At 35.0% G+C, this 10,667-nt stretch overlaps 1 long non-coding RNA gene across 2 annotated transcripts in view; it reads right to left on the bottom strand.

The window, feature by feature from the left end:
* Nucleotides 1-8,682: 8,682 nt before the first annotated feature.
* Nucleotides 8,683-10,667, bottom strand: part of LOC127867517 (uncharacterized) — a 64,321-nt gene continuing 62,336 nt past the window's right edge. For both annotated transcript variants that reach the window (XR_008043528.1, XR_008043527.1), the window contains exon 3: nucleotides 8,683-10,082. This is a non-coding gene — a long non-coding RNA (uncharacterized LOC127867517). The remainder of the gene's footprint in view (nucleotides 10,083-10,667) is intronic.

The raw sequence follows: 10,667 nt of genomic DNA, 5'->3' as shown, positions 1-10,667 counted from the left end.
TAATTACATGTCCTTGTCAGGCAGATTACAGAGCGGTAACTGAGTCATGATAAAACAGGTTCTGATTATTGTTATAAACAGCAATAAAATATTTGGTAAATATAGGGATAACGATTTTAACCTTAATGGGGGTCAACCATGTTACAGTGCTTTTTTTCCCCAGAAAATTACTCATGAAAGTGGTTGGCTTTAATTATCATTTTCTGAAAATCACTTAGAAACAGAAAAGCTGTACATCCAGCAATTTGTTTGCAAATTAATACAGTATAAGAACACCTGTTTGTTTAGTCAAGTTAAATGAACTCTTCAATGCTATGATCTGATAAGGTGTCAAGTGTTGCTATGAAGTGTCTGGTCAATCAACAGTTGCATTGTCCTTCCAGTGAGTTATCCTGAAGTACTTGATGGTTCTTGGAATTGACGTATTTGTTCATAATCAGTGTGATAACAGGATTCTAATTGACAAGATTAGCTCAAGTGTTATTGAGCCCCATTACTTGACCTTGCTAACCATACTACAAGATCACTATCAGAAACTGAAAGGGTCTTCCTAGTAATCATCACAAACCACTACATCATAATTATGTCAGAAACGTATTAAGGTTAACAATGATCTTAAGATGTATCTTAATGAAGTCTTTGTTTAAAGCAGCAAACATGAACATGCCACAAAACCAGGTTGACAAAGTTTTACCATATTTATTAACTTACTTGCATTAAATTAACTGTGCAATCCCAAGCTTATTCTACCAGCGGATTTTTTAGGAACAATACATAGTATCATTATTGAGTGGCAAGTTTTTCTATATTTAGTAACAGTCACCTTTACACAACTGGGCCCAAATGCAAACCTAAGCTAGGTTAGTGTGTAGGCTATATAGAAACACCATTTTAATACAATACCTTCATCCTAACTAAAGTTATTGCGCAGAAACAATGCTTCTATGGTAACAGTGACATTTAAAACAAGAAATATCTTTAAAAAAGATATACGGCGTTGATTGTGGTCGATGTTTATGAACAATCAAAAGATATCTCTATGAGATAAAAAGTAGCGGATGCCTTTTTTCTGCGCAGTTCTTAGCTACATCACAAGCAAATCAATTACGGGGTGTTGCGCCAGATTTCGTGGCTTATATTGCTTTATGTGATATTATTACTCAGATATCTATATTTACAAAATAGAAAAACACAAGAAACATGAAAATAAACGAGTGCATATAGGTCAGCCGGCAATACTCGAATCTTATTTAATTGCATAATTATAGTACTGGTCATGTACGTAATTCCGGCCACTTTTGGGACTATTTAAGAAAAATCTTTAGTGTTAGGCAACTGGTTGAAACTAAACTTCACATATATAATCCTGGTTCAAAACTCACCTAGCATGAAAATTTAAATAGAATTAGATCGGTGAATGTTACTTAATGAACAGAAAATGATGACATGTAAACTATCCATTTTCGTAGGTTAAATGTACCTAAAAAATCGGCCACTTTTCGGTTTGATCTGCAGATAAAATTGCAAAGCAATATCTTTTGACAAATGTCCTCAATTTCAGAGTATTAATCAATGTTTATACTATTAATATTTTTGACTTGAAATTTAAAATAAATGCGAAATTATTATACCATTTACTCCCCCTACCTATTTTAATAAATATGAACAATGGGGAAACTGCTATTTCATTAAAAAATATTTGTTTTTAATGTGTTTAATAACTTTTTTCAAACATAGCTAAAAAAGTAAACACATTTTGTTTGAAAAGTTGACTTCAGTGTTGATTATTAGTAAACGCTTATATATAATATTTAAACATGTAATCTAGCAATATTCTTATAAAGGGAGGTAATTCATATATTAAAAATTTATATTTAGGTTCTGATTTGTATGTTTTGAATATAAGTTTTTGTACAATAAATTGGTAAAACTTTGATTAAAGTTTATTAGATAAAATAAAAATAATTTTATCAAATATATTTGTTTCTTATATGATTATAATTGTTACAACATATGATGACATCACTTTCCCCATGAGCCAAATATTTCCTGCTATATTTGTGACATTTTAACACAAAAGTTTACGGTGATATGGTTCTTACATTTGCAAAATATTGCGAGTGGGGATGGTTTTCATGTTGATTTTTCTAAATAAAAACAAAATATGTGCGTAAAGATCATGAAAATGATTTTACACATGTGGCCGATTTTTTACGTACAGGCCGGAATTACGTACATGACCAGTATAGTGAATTATTGTGCTCATGCTTAATAAACTTGTCTAAATGGATAAATATTTCTAATTAATTTTATCAAAATTGGTCCTTATCATGCAAATGTTGAAAGCATATTAAAAATCGATGATTGACATACCACAATAATATCGCCGAATATCTTTATTTAGTATCTTTCTGATCAAAACAGACTTCAAGTGCATAAAGTTTACGAGACGGCGTTTATATAAAGATTTCTGCAACTGACCGCAAACTGACCTTGATACCTTGCGGATTGGGATGCAATGCATTAAAGTTAGGTAACAATTCTGCTGCTGAAACGACGGCTTGTTTACACCAACTGTACACGACCAAGGCAACAGCTGTGCCTAAACATGGTTCAAACAGAAATCTCAAGACCTAAATTCAAGCACTTTTCACGGACTTTTTAAGGCCAAATTTTCATTTTTAAGGCCGAGAACCGTACGTTAGTTTCCTTTAAAAAAATGCATTTTCAAGCCAGATTAACACAGTATACATGTATATCATTTAATTGCTCAAACACATTAAACTTATTTCACAATAACTCATACATGTTATTTATAGTCATTACATACACATACATGTTATCCATCCTTAACTCAATGAGTCTCACATATGTATTTACTTTTAAAAGTTATTACAAACAAACATATAGTCTCTTTCTATGCTCACATCAAACAGACTAGTTCATTTTATTTAAACAGAAGTCAGTTACTATAACATTTTGTATTTCACAGGGCTGTTGTTGTTTATGTCTGTTTTAGATTCATCAGTTTTAACAATAGTACCTTCCTGTTTCACCAAAAAACACATTGCAGGAACCCTATTTGCTTCTCAATTTCATGTTTTCTTTGTGGGTTTCCCCTTTATAGTGGCTTTTCAAAGCGCCCATTCCCCCGACACCAATGGTCTTCATATAGACCAAACATTGTGCTTTTCGAATGTCATTTGTTTTCTGTACCCAGGAATATTCATAAGTTTCGCGCAAAACATAACGATTAACGTCATTTTGACAAATTGCTTATGACCAGAAAATAGCGCCATGAATATTCATATTTAAAGAATGTTGACGTATCGTATAAGTTGTAATTATTTAAGCATTTTTCTGCATTTCATCGGTGTTAATGACCAGAAAGTAGCACCAGGAATATTCAGTTAACCACTCTGGCTTGAAACGACACTTCCCCATCGCTTCATTTTTACTCGCGAAAATTGATTACAATGGAGAACCTCTGACTTAGTACACATAATCTGTGAAGTGTACACTTAATGTTTCGAACCCAATAGTGTACGAAACTTATATTTCGTACTCAACTTTTTGCGCGAAGGAATTTATGATAATTTTCGTAATATTTCCCTTAAGAACGATTAAAATTCATGGCGATGATAAAAGTAATTTTGAACAGAAATAAACATTTTCAAGGCTTTTTTACATGAAATAAGCACTTTTCAAGCACTTTTTCAAGGCCAACCTTAGTTCAAGGGCTTTTCAAGCCTAGGACTCGTTTTCAAGCACTTTTCAAGCCCTGTGCGAACCCTGCTAAAATATTGATTTATCGACAAAGCGACTAAACGAACTATTTTCTCCATCAGACAAAAATAGCATAGATTCCAATTTTTTCCTTCAATGAAAAGATCGCAACCCCTTCTGCGAACTCTGGTGATGAACTGTATATAAACTCTGACTTTCACACACTGGCCGCGAATTGACCCGAAACCTCGCGGGTTGAAATGCAATGCTAGTAAGTACTAAATATGAGAATATAGCCTTTAGTATAAACGCTTTTGCGCTGGTAATTCTCTGAAAATAAAAGGTGAACGCACAAACTGTATTTATGTCGAAAATTGATTGTAAAACTGTTCTATCTATTGCGCCTTTTTATTCGGGATGAAATTGTTTCATGCAGTAAAACAGTGTTACAAAGACGCTGATATGTTTCCAATGTTCTGGTGTTATACTCAAATCAGCCAATGGAATAAATGAAGTATATTCATTGGTACCTAGCCGCGGGAAATTTTATTTGAATATTATTGGACACTTACAAAGGTCAAGTCAGGGTGAAAAGCTGGCTTAATACAGCTTACGCTGAAAAAAATGGACCCATGGTATTCATAGATTCTACCTACATGTACAACTAACAGTTTAATGAAATATTCCATAGGAACTGAAGCTAATGAGCATGTAACAGTTTGATACTACCTACACATGTTACCCTTTTCAAAGTCCTTTTATGTAAATTAATGTTAAAAACAAAAAAGTTAAAAATACTATTCAAAGATTGCAACAATGTGCAATATTTTGCTAGTCAGAAAACTTTCATTTCAGTCAGCCAATTTGTTAAAGGCTTTTGAAAATTTTGGGAAGACCAGTCTCTAGTTTTTAACTGAAAATCTGGGTAAAAAGCAATACTTCTGAGAGTAAAATAAAAGGTTCCAGAATTTAAAGCAATTGGACTGCGTTAGGTTGTATGTCTTCATTTATGTTGAAATATATTATTCATGCACTAAATGTTCTGCCTCCCATTCACAGTCTATGGCTTCACATGTTCACAGCTCATGATGAATGTACTAGAAAATCTAGTTTTCAATTAATCAATCATAATCAATCATATCATGTCTGAACATGAAAACGTAATCTTTTAATAGATTCTCCAGAGTTCAAGTCCCCAGTACTGTAACAGGACCCACTAGTCCTGGCTGGGAGACTAATATCTTTGTTATAACTCATAAAATGTCTAACTGTTTGGCCGTTGAACTCTTCACCCTGGGCTATGCTATGGCAAGGTTACAAGCGTTTTTTGTAGAGCATACCTAGTAATAAGGTAGGTTTTGAGAGTAAGGTGTAAAACAAGCCTATTTGCTTTGAGCTACTGTGCGAGATACACTTCAATTCTGTCCTCAAAAAGAGTTAAAAGGTCAATGACCCAGGCATGTTCATTCTAGACTCATACATAGCCAGTCCCCCCAAATAAGTCTGACCTTGATGTTTACCAGTCAAAACATTAAACACATCTGGAAAAACATGATTCATCCTGGTGATGGCCATGAGAGGGAAGACAGCTGGTATTGGAAAAAAAACAAGTGGCAGAAAAACAATTGCCATAGTTTCTTCATTTATTTTTTAGCATTCTTTAAATATTTCTGAATAGTTACATTTTAAAGGAAAGGTAGCTTTTTTCAGAAAGTATTAATTTACATTAATGTAAGTAAGTGATGCTTATATTCTGAAACAGTGAAATCAAAAATCATTTATTAATTGTATGCACTGTTTATTCACTGTAAGAAACAATGACAGCCAGAGTTGACAATAGTGAGCAGGAAACCCTCCCCTGCCCTCTTATCAATTAAAAACAAGAGATGTGTTTGTCAGAAACACATTGCCCCCTCATGCACCGCTTTGATCTTTTTACCTTTGACCTTGAAAGATGACCTTGACCTTTCACCACTCAAAATGTGCAGCTCCATGAGATAGTTTTGGGATTCAAAATGTGCAGCTCCATGAGATAGTTTTGGGACACATGACAGACGCACACATACAATGACAGACAGCCAGCCAGGGGGGGGGGGGAGGCATAAAATGGTTTTGTTTACACTTTCCCTTGGAACACAAACTGAAACATCTTTAAACCAAAATACCATCAGTTAATATCCTGAGTTAAAACCTGTCATATTGATAAAATTATTTTCAATTAGGCATGAACTTCAAGACTTCTTAAACCCAGATGAACTTTGGTAGCATCGGACATCAAAGCAGACCCTCAACCCATCTCTGTGCCCCAGTACACTTTCACATGACCAGTTCAGTCATCAGTTACAAGCAATCAAAGACAGGGAGTTCATGGGAAATACAATACCTCCAATAAAAGCAAAGCCCAGGATGATTTTACAACAGTTTCAAATTTATATTTTCATAACATTGAAACATAACTCTGTGATAATTGTGAGCATCATGTAACAGGAAGTCAACATGGTCTGCAGCCTTTTAACCCTTTGCATGTTGGGAAATTTGTTGTCTGCTAAAATGTGGTCTGCTGAATTTCTAAAATTAGCATTTTTGTGATTTTTTCAAAGAATACTATCAGAATAGCAAACAGTTTGGATCCTGATGAGACGCCACATTCTGTGGCGTCTCATCTGGATCAAACTGTTTGCAAAGGCCTTCAAAATCTGCTTTCAGCACTGAAAGAGTTAATGCAGGTAAGTTGTCAGAGCTCATATTACCATTTCTGTACTCTGTCAGTGACTTCAACTGGATTTGATTCATATTCTCAGAAATCATGGATGTTCTTTGAATCAGAATTTGACTTTGTTTTCTTTGGCATTTATTTCAACTGCCATTGATTATGTGTAAAATACCACTTGTTTTTGTTTACACAAATTGATCATATTTTGTAACAGTTGGTACATTGTAATGTTCATTTCAGTGAGTCTCTTGAAATAGTTCTGATATAGCTGCCAAAACCAAAGTGGCAATACTTTTCAATTAACAAAGCAACACTTGGTTTTATATATTTATTCTGGTTTTGCAAAGACAAAGAACAATACAGCTGAAACAAGAACAAAATATGAAACATGGAAACACCACAAAACCAGGTTTTCATTGTTTTAGTTATTAATTAAAATAATTGTGCTATCCAAGAGTCCACCATGTAAACTACCAACGCACATAATTTAGAGTTTTATCCCCATGAAAACTCAAAGCAATCTAGTCAATATTTTTCTATGTTTAGAAACAGTGACTTAAATCTTTACCAAATATGTCCCATATGGAATCACAAGCCAATTACATATGAGCTGTGCTCTGTGAAAAACGGCTTTAATGCATGTGTGTAAAGTGTCATCCCAGATTAGCCTGTGTAGTCCATACAGGCTAATCAGGGACAACACTTTCTGCTTTTATATTTTTTGTTTTAAGAAAGTCTCTTCAAAGCAAAAATCCAGTTTAGGTGGAAAGTGTTGTTCCTGATTAGCCTGTGTGGACTGCACAGGCTAATTTGGAACAACACTTTATACACATGCATTAGACCCCCTTTTCACAGAGCATGTCCCATATGTAAACTAGAGCTTTGTCACAGATGTGACGTATACCCCCACGTGCCGTATTGACACAGACTATTTTTCATGCTGTCTTCACAAAAAAAGAGAAGCTAATTTATGGCGATTTTTAAGAATTATTATGTCATTATCATTTATGGCCATTTTTTACCTTTGAACTCAAAGTGTGACCTTGACCTTGGAGATATTGACATAATTTTTACATGTGACAGACCGTCCAATGATGGTGAACAAATGATTTTAAAATCTCACAATGATCGACATAGTTATGGCCCGGACAAGCTCATTTATGGCCTTTTTTGACCTTTCAACTCAAAGTGTGACCTTGACCTTGGAGATATCAACGTAATTCTTTTAGGCGACACACCGTCCAATGATGGTGAACAAATGTGCCAGATGATTTTATAATATCACAATGAATGACGTAGTTATGGCCCAGACAAGCTCATTTATGGCCATTTTTGACCTTTGAACTCAAAGTGTGACCTTGACCTTGGAGATATCGACATTATTCTTTCGCGTGACACACCGTCCAATGATGGTGAACAAATGTGCCAAACGATTTTAAAATCTCACAATGAACGGCATATTTATTGCCAGACAAGCTCATTTATGGCCATTTTTTACCTTTGAACTCAAAGTGTGACCTTGACCTTGGAGATATCAACATAATTCTTTTGCACGACACACCGTCCATTGATGGTGAACAAATGTGCCAAATGATTTTAAAATCTCACATTTATGGCCCAGAAATGCTTTTGTGAAACTCGCTGCACAATTGATGAAGTTATGGATGTTCAAAGTGATGCACCCTGTTTTCGGGTCATTTTGAGTTGAATACCTTAAAAATTAAAGTAGAAATCGGACAGGTCTACGAATAATTACAATACTACCCCAAAGATTGATAATCGCTGGAAAGACTGCCTTCTTTTCTTCATAGGACGGCATATAAACTATGCGGTACATTTGTGTACGGAAAATAACCAGTCTAAAACATACGCCCGGGTTCGTAAGAATTGCGTTTCGTGACGCAAGGTTTTTTACTGGCTTTACGTTATTAAATTTGTATTTGTGTTTTTGTAAGCTTTATTTTGAATTTAATTACATTTTTTGGTTATTTTAATTGCTTAATAACGCAAGTACGCTTGTTATCTATAGCCCTGATAATTTGACTTTGTATTCTTTAGCATTTATTTCAACTGCCATTGATTGTTATGTGTAAAATACCACTTTTTTGTTTACACAAATTGATCATATTTTGTTTGTAACAGTTGGTACGTTGTAATGTTCATTTCAGTGAGTCTCTCGAAAAAGTTCAACTAAAGCTGCTTAAACCAATGCAATGTGGCAATACTTTTTAACAAAGCAACGCTTGGTTTTATATATTTATTCTGGTTTTGCACAGTCAAAGAACAATGGAGCTGAAACAAGAACTAACAAGGAATGTTTGTAAAACATGCATGCCCCGCCATATGGGCTGTCAGTTGTAGTGGCAGCCATTGTGTGAATACGTTTTTTGTCACTGTGACCTTGACCTTTGACCAAGTGACCTTAAAATCAATAGGGGTCATCTGCCAGTCATGATCAATGTACCTATAAAGTTTCATGGTCCTAGGCCTAATTATTCTTGAGTTATCATCAGGAAACCATTTTACTGTTTCGAGTCACTGTGACCTTGACCCTTGACCTAATGACCTGAAAAATAATAGGGGTCATCTGCCAGTCATGATCAATGTACCTATGAAGTTTCATGATCCTAGGCGTAAGCTTTCTTGAGTAATCATCAGGAAACCATTTTACTGTTTCGAGTCACTGTGACCTTGACCTTCGACCTAGTGACCTGAAAATCAATAGGGGTCATCTGCCAGTCATGATCAATGTAACTATGAAGATTCATGATCCTTGGCCTAAGCATTGTTGAGTTATCATCCAGAAACTATTTTACTGTTTCGAGTCACTGTGACCTTGACCTTTGACCTAGAACCTGAAAATCTATAGGGGTCATCTGCAAGTCATGATCAATGTACCTATGAAGTTTCATGATCCTAAGTCTAAGCATTATAGTTATCATCTGGAAACCATTTTACTGTTTCGAGTCACTGTGACCTTGACCTTCGACCTAGTGACCTGAAAATCAATAGAGGTCATCTGCCAGTCATGATCAATATACCTATGACGTTTCATGATCCTAGGCCTAAGTGTTCTTGAGTTATCATTCTGAAACCATTTTACTGCTTTGAGTCACTGTGACCTTGACCTTTGACATAGTGACCTGAAAATCAATAGGGGTCATGTGCCAGTCATGGTCAATGTTACTATGAAGTTTCATGATCCTAGGCCTAAGCGTTCTTGAGTTATCATTCGGAAACCATTTGGTGGACGGACCGACCAATGAGCAAAACAATATACCCCCTCTTCTTCAAAGGGGGGCATAAATATAATAGATATGGAGAGGTTAAAATAAAATTAGTTTGCCTTCCACAGGGTTCCATACTTCCGTGCAATACAGATTCAATTATATCAGAATGTACATCATTTTACTATTTAGTCACATTTTGTATTAACATAATCCCAATATGTGGATTTACAACTGGGTGTTGTTGATTTTGTTATCTCATCAGGGGTCTGTAAAGGATGGGGTGGCAAGATAACCTCGGATGCTCCAACAGGTGTGTGTGTGGGGGGGGAGGGGTAGAGTGTGTCTTTGGAAACCTCAGCAGACCCTTGGCTGTCCCAGCAGACCCCTGGCTGTCCCTTGCTGGTCACAGGTCACTGGAAAGAGAAACAAAGCAGGGCTGGACAAACAATTCTCCAAAACATCCAATATTATTTTATTTTTCTGTCTTTGTTAACTTGGATACTGGGATGAATATTTATCACAAAAAGAAAAACATGAAAATTTCCGTGTTGCAATTGTAACTAAAGTTTTGTCGCAAACACATCTACATTTCATGGACATATTTGTAATTTTAATTTAATCCCTTTAAACATGTAGAAACATACTTCCACAAACTTATACCATTAATTCATTGTGGAATGAAATACAAACTAACAAATCAACAGAGTGACTCCAAAGTAGCCCTCTGAAACTATACATTAAGACATTATGTACAGTAGTTTATGCATAAAGGCTGATAATCAGTCAAAATTTACAAGCAATACTAGAAACAATGGACACACAGCCAAAATAATGCATGCATTAATGCATTAACAAGAGCACACGTGTTCAATGTCACGTGAGAATCAATACATCATAACAACAATAAATGTCACTATTACTACAAAATAATGCGCCATTTATATGACACCTCATAGCATGCACATATGACTGAAAATATTTGAAGTCATATCAAAAGT

The sequence above is a fragment of the Dreissena polymorpha genome, chromosome 2 (assembly GCF_020536995.1).
Source record: "Dreissena polymorpha isolate Duluth1 chromosome 2, UMN_Dpol_1.0, whole genome shotgun sequence".
In the NCBI taxonomy this organism is placed as follows: Eukaryota; Metazoa; Mollusca; class Bivalvia; order Myida; family Dreissenidae; genus Dreissena; species Dreissena polymorpha.
Note: the sequence above shows the minus strand (reverse complement) of the source record. Positions and strands in the feature narration are given on the sequence as shown.